At 30.6% G+C, this 11,049-nt stretch overlaps 1 protein-coding gene across 5 annotated transcripts in view; it reads left to right on the forward strand.

Moving 5' to 3' along the window:
* The window catches only part of LOC148848906 (CBS domain protein with a domain protein (DUF21)), a 34,893-nt gene extending 32,034 nt beyond the window's left edge, over nucleotides 1-2,859 (forward strand). For all 5 annotated transcript variants that reach the window (XM_088952530.1, XM_088952528.1, XM_088952531.1 and 2 more), the window contains one exon: nucleotides 2,616-2,859. The gene's annotated coding sequence lies outside the window, so the exon portion shown is untranslated. The remainder of the gene's footprint in view (nucleotides 1-2,615) is intronic.
* The last annotated feature ends 8,190 nt before the right edge of the window (nucleotides 2,860-11,049 follow it).

Raw genomic sequence — 11,049 nt, forward strand, 5'->3', positions numbered from 1 at the left:
TTGGTTTTTAGATTTGGTTTGGTTTGGTTGCAAGAACGAACCTTGAAAATGCAGCTTTCTAAATTGGGAATAGGATTCCTGGATGGGAGGAAAGAAATTTTTAAAATTTAGCCCAACCTTCCTGTAAGGTTCGACCATCCATATGATGGATTTCCCATCCCTTTAGTGTCATCTTTGGAATCACTTTCAAATGGGCCCTATTGGATCTTTAGGCTAGTGTAAATCTGCTTCCCTCTATTATTTATGAAAGGTTCAAGATCGGCGAGTTAAAACCTACCCCGGTAATTCTACAACTCACTGATCGGTTTGTCAAGACTCCTCGAGGTGTTATTGAGGATGTCATTATCAGAGTAGAGGATTGTTACTTCGCAGTGGATTTTATCGTCCTAGACATGACCCTAATTGAGGAACTGAACCATAACCCAATAATCTTAGGACGTCCATTTCTAGTAACTGCTAATGCAAACATCAACTGTAAATCGGGAGAAATGGACATTTCATTTGGGGAGCAAAAAGTTCAATTAAATGTATTTAGTGCCACTAAGTATCCAAACCTAGGGGAAGATGGGTTCAAGGTAGATGTAGTGGACGACCTTGTAGATGCCTTGTCTACCCTTTGGTTAGTCCAATCTAAGCCTTGTCTGTGTAAAGGAGAAAGCGAATATGGAAGTGTAGATGTGAGAAGTGAGTTAATGCGTTTGGTTGAAGATGTTAAGCTTAGTACTGGTTTGGAGGCAACCCAATGTAGTTTTCAGTTGCTTTTGCTTTTAGGATTAGAGCTTTTGTTTTCTTGATTCCAGACCAGTTGGCAGACCTTGAACCCCTTGGGAAAAACCCTCTTGGCTGTTCCCTTTGGCCCAAGTCCCTTTGTGTCATTCTAGTCATGTCATTGGGGACAATGACATTTAAGTTGGGGGGTGAGGAAAGAGAAAAAATGTTGAAAATTTGAGAGAAAACTTTTAAAAAAAATCGAGAAGCTAAGCCTTTAAATATGTAGAATTAAAATTTCACTAAAAATTAAAAAAAAAATTCCATTGAAAGAGATTCCCGAACAGAAAAGTTGAGGAAACTGATAAAAGAATATTGAATTTTGTAGAGATTGGTAGCAAGTGACAGGAGTTAAATTGGTCTTGTTTGAATGTTGTGAAAACCGTTTGGAAATTGAAAATACTCCAAAGTTTGCCATTGTTCATATAAGAAGAGAAAGATTGAGAAATCAAACAAAAAATTCTTCAAATTAAGAGAGATAGTGGACTACCCTGAACAGTGCTGAATTTTACACACAACAAAAAGAAAAAGAGTAAAAGGTCAATGGACACCCTAGACTTAGTAACCAGGTCTCTCCACCAAAGTTAAGTGTCGAGATTTGCATCAAACGGGAAAGGGAATGCCAAAGACACTTACCTAAAACTTAGTAACTGGGTCTCTTCACCTAAGTCAAGTGTCGAGATTCGCGTCAAACAGTGGAAGGTAGCAACAAAAATGTGTGTGCATATCAAGTTCAAGGGTAGAAATCCACTATAAAAAATGATAAGAAGAATACCCGCCTAATTTTAAAAACCAACCTCAGCTTATCGAGACAGTTTGCAAATGGAAGAGTATATAAGATTTTTAATCCAAGTTTCTATAATGTTCAAAGCAGGACAATTTTACCCCTTAAACCCAATACTGATCTATTCAAAGTTTGAGAATTATGGAATCAGAATATTTGGCTAATTTTGTTAGGGATGATCGTGTAATGGGAATGATCTAGTTACTCAGTGTAATTTTAAGGCTGCATTGCTAAGGGACTAGCAATGGTTAAGTTGGGGGTCCCTATGCAAATTCTGGGTAAAAGCTAAGAAATTTATAGAATTTATATAGATTTTGGGAAGCTGGTGAGAATTCCAACTGAGAGAGGAGGTGTTTCTATAAAAAATTGTGCATAGGAGGGTGCCTCCTATTTGCTAAACCCAGAAAGGCATCCCTCTTATTGTATAAGCATACTCCTCTCTCCTTAGCAAACCCTAGGGCGCCTCCTCACTCATTCTTTTCACTTCTAGCAAACCCTAACTGCTCCTAACTACTAAATCTTCACCTTCCAATCCTCCCTAACATCTAATCTCAACCATCCAAGCCTTAGCAACCTCTCATACACTTAGATCTTCACCTCGCAATCCCCAGTTCTCCATACTTATAGGTGCTCTCTCCTTTTCACTCTACCCATAGGATTCCTCTAGTTTAATCCTTGCCCTCCATTCCTAAACCTTAGGGGCATCCATTTTCTGCATAAACCCACTAGCCGCCCCTCTCTTTCTCTCTAATCCCAATTTTGTCCACCATTCTCTATAAAAAGGACCCTAGGGGCCCTTAAGAAGGGGTTGGTTATCCCAGTTCACAAGGCCGAGGCTTCTTAAGAGGTTCTAGGGTTACAAGAAGGAGGACACCTAGTTCTTGTCAAGAGGGGTTCCTGCAAGCAGTTCGTCCAACCTGCAACTGCCACCATTGGAGCTGATCCACCATTTTGATTTTGTTTTATTTTCTTTCTTTTTGTTATTTAGTTTTTCTTGCAATTTAATTTCTACAATTTTCAGTTTTAGTTTGATTTAATTTATGTTTTTCTTTGTCTTTTGCAGATCTGAATTCGCCCAGTTCAAAGCTAAGGTGTCTCGAGGGGTTTGATGGCTGAACGGAGGAGGAACGACTTGCGGTTTGTCTTCCTGAAAAGCTACAACCACTGGATCCGAATTTCAACATATTTTTATTTATTTTCTTGTTAATTTCATTTTTATTTAATTTCTGAATTTAATTTCTTGTCTTTTTCAATTCTAAATATTTAATTTCAACCTTAATAAATTTTATTTTCTTATTTTCTGCAAATTCCAAGTCTGTTTTCTTTTTCTTATTTGTCTGGAACAAAATAATAATTTTTAACCTTGCTTCCTTGAGGAATCGACCTCTGCCTAACCACTAAACTACATTCTTTATTTAGTTTTGAGGATTGGAAAAATATAAATTATTAAACTGGTGTCTCAGGTGCTTGACGACGCATCCCGAGCGCACCAATCTGGTGATGATTTGAAGTGACTCTAAGCAATACTCTAGAAAGCAAACCTTTCCAATGATTTTCACACCCTATATTAAACAAAAATATTTCCAATTTTGAGCATAATGGGATTTCCTAAAAATTGTACCACGTGAAATTAGTTTACAACAGGGATCTCCTTGAATTAACACATGTCTATGAATTAATTAAATTTCTTCATACTGGTGGTGATAGATTGATGGGGATTAGAGGTTTCATTGGAAAATCTTATCACATTGAAGTCCCCTCTCAAACACCAAGCACCTTCACATAGACCCGTAATTGCATATAGTTCCTCCCACATATCAGTTTTCTCTCTATAACTATTTGATCCATAGGCATTAGATAACACCCAAGTGAATCCATCCTCCACACTTTTGAACTTTATTGATTTGGGATACTTGCCAATTAATTCCTCCATTGATTCCAACACTTTATCCTTCCACAATACCACTATACCCATAGAAGCCCCCTAGGATGGATCCTCACCCTTCTTATTCCTCGATCTCCACAAGCCTTAGATCAACCTTTGACCCAGCTTTGCTAATTTGATCTCTTGCAGCATTACCACATCAAGATCCTCTCTTTTTATTCAGTGTTTTATCACATTCATTTTCCTTGCACTCCCCAAGCCTCTTACATTCCAGCTGATTATTTTCATGTTTTCACCTTTTAATTGAACCCTCATTTTATTCTTCCATCCCTACTTGGGTCATTTCCTTCTATCTCCTCTCCCACTAAATTCAGTATCACCCTCTACATGAGAGATTAGCCTTTCTACTTTTGTCTTTTTCTTCTTCTTCTTAATTTTGTTCACATGTTAATTTTAAAGGCACAAGTTTTGTGTTGTTAAAATTATTGGATATTAATTTAATTAGTAGAATTTATTATGAGAATCATAATACCTCAAATAAATGATCCGATCATACAAAACAAGAGTTAACACCTTAAATATTGAACTTAATGAGAGGGAATTGAATGAAGTGAAAAGTAGTAGTTCCAATTACATTTTTTGTCCCCAGTCAAATAGGGACCAAATTCAGAAGTAGGAGCATTTTAGTGAAGAAAAATTCAGAAGTAGGAGAATTTTAATGAAGAAAAAAACTCTATAGAGCTTGTTTCTTTAATATACCTTGTTTATAATGAACTAATAAAAGTAGTAATTCAAATTACATTTTTACCCACATAATAAAGAGTGACCAAGTTAAAAAATAGGCACATTTTAGTCCAATAGAGTCTGTAATTTGGACCTATTTCCCACTTGGGTTCAACTGTGATGCCAGAAAGACATAATACTAGAACAACTTATAACCAATCAACTGACATCATAGATTTTTTCTTGACACTTATAAAAGTAGTTCAAATGGGATGTGAAAGAGTTAATAAACGAAAACTTTGTTTTGATATTTAAAAAAAATAAATTAAAATAAATAAATAAATAAATCATCTTATCTTGATTTTCATTATAGAGATATCCGATTTGAGGTCTGGCTAATATTAGGCCTTGTCCACTTTTTATAAATTCAGTGGACTTGGAAAAATCCCTTATGAATTCCAATTGCATTGGACTGAGACTGCTTTTTAATAGCCATTTTGTTTCAATCAATAGAGGCAATTTAAAAAGGGATGTCATGTTTCAGTAAAATTTCTCAAAAAAAAAAAAAATGCTATAATGACATGTAACTGATCAAATTGAGATTTGGTTCATTTAATCATTATTTCCCGTCATACATCTATAATTTTTTTTTTTTGTTTGTAAATTTTGTCCCCTTTCTTTAAATAGGAGGAAAAGGTACATTTATAATGTTGTATGTGAAGGTGAGAGTATCTTTCTTTTTGGTTGGGTGAACTTTAATGCAAGGACGATGATGTGGCATATCTATCCACGTGCATGATTTTTACACTATCAACTGTCTTAAATATGGTTCTTTGCCAAACCCAATGATTAAGGGGTAATTTATATCCAATAAAAATTCCAGAAAATCAGACCCTATTCACATTTTTATTAGTATAGATATAGATATGCACATAGATTGATTATATATATAAAAAAAAAGTTAAATATTTTGGTTATACAAAAAAGTGAAAATGATATGTTCTCCCACTAAAAAAAGGAGGCTTATAGCTGAATTTTTAGTTTGAAAAGAATTTTCCACCCCTTTATCAATTACATGTCAGAAAAAGGTTGAGGTGCTTAGACTGGATATTATACTCAAGGCTTTTTGCACCAAGATATAACCAAATGAAAATTCATCAAAATTCATGGGGTGGTTTTTTGTTTTATTTTGAAGGAAGAGTGGTGGTTGTGTGCCAATTGACCTGAATCATTCATTAAACTGTTCAAAAATACAATCAGATTGAAGGGTAAAATCCGTAAAGGAAAAGGAAAGGGGTCAAAGACAATGTATGGATGGAAGGGATCAAATTCATGGGGTTGGTTTTGATTGGTCATGCTCTCAAACGTGAGCATAGATGGATACTTGCATATTTGTGAATTTGATCAATCAGAACTCCCTCCATGCATTTTTTGAATTTTCGTTGTGTAGTGTACACCTTACTACAAAGGCATAATTACCTTAATATACTATGGTCTTAATACTAAGGCCTAACTATAGGAGATTTAGATGTAAGGTGGGCATGCGTAAAAGGAGATCTCTGTACATTAGCTCATGACCTTTGTTGGTCAGTTTTGAGAGTTTGACCAATCAAAACCACTCCTGTCAATTGATAAATTTTCCTTGGTAAGTTTATGTACGTTAAGTTCAAGAGATGTGGTGGTCAAATGAGTGTTTGAACATTAAATCTAGCAGTTCAGTTGATCATTTGGTAACCTTTCTAATTGAGGAGGCATGGATTAATCAAACCATGTGTGCATTCCTGTTACCCCATCCATCTGGGGCCCAATGCCGCATGACACACACACACCCCATCGAGAATAAGATGTAAAATCCAGTAACCTCATGTATTTGCAAGAAACAGTTGAATCCTAATGTAATGAAGCCCCATTCAAAACTCAAATGTTATGTAGTGGTGTAACTTGGGCATTTTAATTACAATTCTTTCGAATCCGGCCTTCTGGGTTGTACTAACTTTTGACAAAAAAGCCTAATTCAAGTCTGTCCAAATTGATTCTTACTCACTAGGGGTGTATTCGAACTGAGCTGAGTCGAATATTAGGCTATTTGAGCTCAGCTCGCCAAAACATTATGTGGCTCAATTTGGATTTGAGTTAGAGACTCGGGCTTGAATTTGACTTGACTCAAAAGCTCATAAGTCGAAGTTTGACTCAGCTCAAGTTCGACTGAGCCACATTTCTTATAAAAATAAAAAATTATGCATAACAAAATTATTTTTTATTTTACATATAAAAAATAAAAAATTCTAAAAACTAATTGTTATTATACATATAAAAAATAAAAAAATTGTATATAATATTTTTATTATACAGAATACGGACAGGCCCAATGCAGATTTTTGATTTCCACTGCAGAGCTATAAACATTCAAAATGTCAAAAACTCACACTCTACACACCAATGCCCTAAGTTGACATCAATTCGAAGCTGGCACCCACCCCAACTGTACTTTGGGCCTAGAAATTCTGACCCTGGGCTGAACTGCCATTCTCCCTTTATTATATATATATAAGCTCAATTAAACTTATAAGCTGAACTTCATTGAACTCGATCTTGACTCAAAACTTGATTTAGAACAAACTGAATAGAGGTTTTCACAAGACAATTTCGAATAACTTTAGAAAAACACGATTTGTGTTCACCCCTACTACTCTCATATCTTCTCCGCTTAATCGCTTATAATCTGATCCAATCCCATCGACATATGGATCGGGCAATTTTAGATCCATCAACATTTGGTCCCTCACACACCCCGGATGACCAATGAAAAAAAAAAAATTAAACCAATGATTTTTTGTATGGTATGGAGTATGGACCATAAGTTTATTCATCATCCGTGCCCGAATTATTACTTTGAAATTCCATGGGCCTGCCAACGGATTTTAGGTATTAGCTGATACCATTGGTGATACAAGTTTTTGAGCTGAGGTGAACTCAAAGCATTTCATATAGAAGGAGCCCAAAAAAGAATATGATTGTGTTTTTAACAAATAAGAAGCATTGACGTTATTACATTAATTCACTGGTTATGAAGACATGTTTCCCTGGTCAATTTGGACCTGCCTCTCCCTTGTCTCTTGTATTGTAAAAGGCTTTCCTTCACGAGAGTCAACGATTGGAAATTTTCACTGTTGAATGTTGAAAATTGCACATGATTCAACAAGAACTATGAGGAGAAAGAAGAGAATCTCCTTGACTTTCCTTTCAAATCAAATGACTTACAACAAAGAGAATATTTAAACCTTTTACAACCACAAACAATAATGCATGAATGATGAGTTGTTTTCTAAGCATTTTACTAGTCATTTACTAAAATAAAAGATAAATAATAGAAATAGTCATTTACTAAAATACCCTTATAGTTTCCTGGATTTACTAAAATCTATCCTATAGTTAGCATTTTACTAAAACACCACTTCCAATTTGCAATGGATTTAATCAATCTTCCATTAGATGATAGTGGAAAATGACAGTGTTGACACTAATGTTCATTTAAATAAATTTAATCAAAAGAAAATTGAAAGAAAAATATCATTCCTGCCCTTAATATGACACGGGCAACCACTCTATTGGCTATATTTGGCCAATTTTGTTTTCTATATAAAAAAGTGTTAAGGGTATTTTTGGAATAAAAATCATGGGCCTAATGGAAAAACAAACAATCCTTAATGAAAGGTTGACTAAGTAAATATGCTGTAAAATATATAGGATATTTTAGTAAAACGAAAACCATAAGGTAGGTTTAAGTATATATATAAAACTATAAGGTGTGTTCTAGTAAATGATCCTAATAGAAACACATAAGAGTATACAATTGTTTTATATTTTATATACTACTTTTAATAAATTTTTTATAATATAAAAATAACAATAATTAATTTTAGTTGTATTCATTTATCAAACTTATGAAACCGACCAACCCGATCAACTCGACCCAAGTTGGTCGGTTTTCTAGTATTGTAGGTCGGCTTCAGTTAAAAAATTTCCCAATTCGACCAAATTGGATCAATTTCACTATGGCCATTTGTAAACCGACCAAAATTGGACAATCTAACAATGGATATATATTAATATTTTATATTTTAAATATAATTTTTAATATGAAAAGTGAGAAATTTCTCATGTTTCTTAGTCTAAAATATTTTATTTCACAAATCTAATTTATACATTTATTTTTTAATAATTGCATTGTAATTTTTAAAATTTAATTTAATTTTTCAGTTTAAATCTTTTGAACTAACTAATCTTTTGTAAAAACCAACCCAAACCAATACAACTTGAGTGGATCGGTTTTCACGAAAGGTCAGTCGGTTTCAACAGACCAACTCCCCAACCTGACCAGGTCAATTTGGTTGGCCAAATAGCCTACGGTCGGATCAAACCAACTCATGAACACTCATAATTTTAGCTAAATTAATAGTCTTATCTCCGACAAATAACAATAGTTTAATCTCCAACAATTATTGAAAATTTATAGCAAAAATACACAATTATAGAAAATATATTGGTAATGAAAAAATACAATAATTACAATAATTACAAAAATACAATCAGGACTGAAAATATATTAACTTAGACAATAAATAGTATAATCCCAAATAATAGTTTAATCTCCAATAATTATATAATAAATATAGATTAAGAGTTTAAAATTATTAATAATAAATACTAATTTTTTTGAAAGTTGTTTTCTCGAATTATTACTTGATATAAGTGAACTTAGTTATTTACAATATTATGTAAAAATATTAAATTATCATTAATTTTGATATTATGTTATAATTACTTTTCTACTTTTAAGATTTTTTTTAATTTATTACATAACATTTTTTTATTTTAACTATTTAAATTCTAGTTATGTTAAATATTTTGTTATTTAAAATATTTAGTTGTTTAAATACTTAAATAATATGTAAAAAGTGAGAAATTTTTAGTACAAAAATATTTATTTATTTAAATACAATATTTAGTTATTTAAATACTTAAATAATATGTTAAATAGTATTTATTTAAATACTTAAATAAATTATCATTAATTTCAATAGTATGTTAAAAAATACTGTTATTACAAAATTTCATTTCTATTAATATTTTATATTTTAAATATAATTTTTAGTACAAAAAAGTGAGAAATTTCCCATATTTCTTAGTCTAAAATGTTTTATTTCATAAATCTAATTTTTAAATTTATTTTTTAATAATTGCACTGTAACTTTTACAATTAAATTAAATTTTTAAGTTTAAATATTTTGAACCGACTAACCTTTTGTGAAAATTGACCCAAACCTATACAACTTGAGTGGATCGGTTTTTACAAAAGGCCAGTCGGTTTCAGTTGACCAACTCCCTAACCTGACCAGGTCAATTTGGTTGGCAAAATAGCCTACAACTAGACCGAACAAACTCATGAACACTCATAATTTTAGCTAAATTAATTGTCTTATCTCCTATAAATAACAAAAAATTACAAAAATACAATAAGTACTAAAAATATATTAAATTAGTCAATAAATAGATTAATCTCTAATAAATATTAATTAATCAATAAGTTATAATAAAAATACAATAAATAAAATAAGTACGATAAATTAAATTTAAAAAATTCAGTAATAGTCGTTTAATCTCCAATAATTATTGAAATTTTCTGTTAAATAATAAAACAAAATAAATTTACACATAATCATTGAAAATACATCAATCATGAAAACAATAAATAATTCCTAAAATACAATAAATATTAATTTTATTATATTTAATTATATAATAAATTGCAGATTAAGAATTTAAAATTATTAATATTAAATATTAATTTTTTTGAAAGTTATTTTCTCGAATTATTACTCGATATAAGTGAAATTAGTTATACTTATTTTTCTACTTTTCAAATTTTTTTTAATTTATTACACAATTTCTTAATTTTAATTATTTAAAATCTAGTTATGTTAAATATTTTTATTTAAAATATTTAGTTATTTAATTACTTAAATAATATGTAATATATTTAAATTTTAAGATATTAATTATTTATTGTATTTAATTATCCATAAAGTCATAATTTATACTATTATTACATAATTTCATTATTAATTTTGTAATATATTAAATTATTATTAATTTTAATATTATGTTATAATTACTTTTCTACAATGAAGAAATTTTTTAAATTTATTACATAATTCCATTATTTAAACTATTTAAATTTATTTATGATAAATATTTAAATAATCCATAAAATATTTTAAAGTTTTTGTTATTTGAATTTTATTTATTTAAAGATATTACATATTATTAAATATTTGAAAAGAATTTAAATTGATGATCTAGAAATACATAATTTAAATTGTTAGTACATAATTCCGTGATATATTTTGTAAAAATATAAAATTATTTTCTGTTTTTAACAAATATTTTAAAGTTATTATATAATTTTGTTAGAATATTTAAATAATTCTTAACTTTTTTAATCCAAACTTTCTATAGATATATATAGATAAAAAGTAGGGGAGAGGATAAATAGGAATTACAGATAATTTATGACAGAAACTCTCTACTAAATTAGAGATAATTTTGAAGATAAATAGGAATTAGAGATAATTTAGAAGATAAACAAGAATTAGAGATAATTTTGGAGAAAGTGGGGGAGGTAGTTTAGGAGAAATTTTAGGAGAAGAGATTATTTAGGTTCTTGGAAAGTACATCTCATTGGTTGTTACAAAAATGACATGGAATAAAAAAAATAAAAAATTCAAAAAAAGGAGAAAATTTGTTGACCACTTTGTTTTAAGTGCGATGTAAGGGATTTATTAAGCGAATGCTAACTAATAGAAAGGGTCTTTTACTAAAATATCCC

Source organism: Nelumbo lutea, chromosome 6, assembly GCF_056320005.1.
Source record: "Nelumbo lutea isolate HS-2025 chromosome 6, American lotus-T2T, whole genome shotgun sequence".
Taxonomy (NCBI): domain Eukaryota; kingdom Viridiplantae; phylum Streptophyta; class Magnoliopsida; order Proteales; family Nelumbonaceae; genus Nelumbo; species Nelumbo lutea.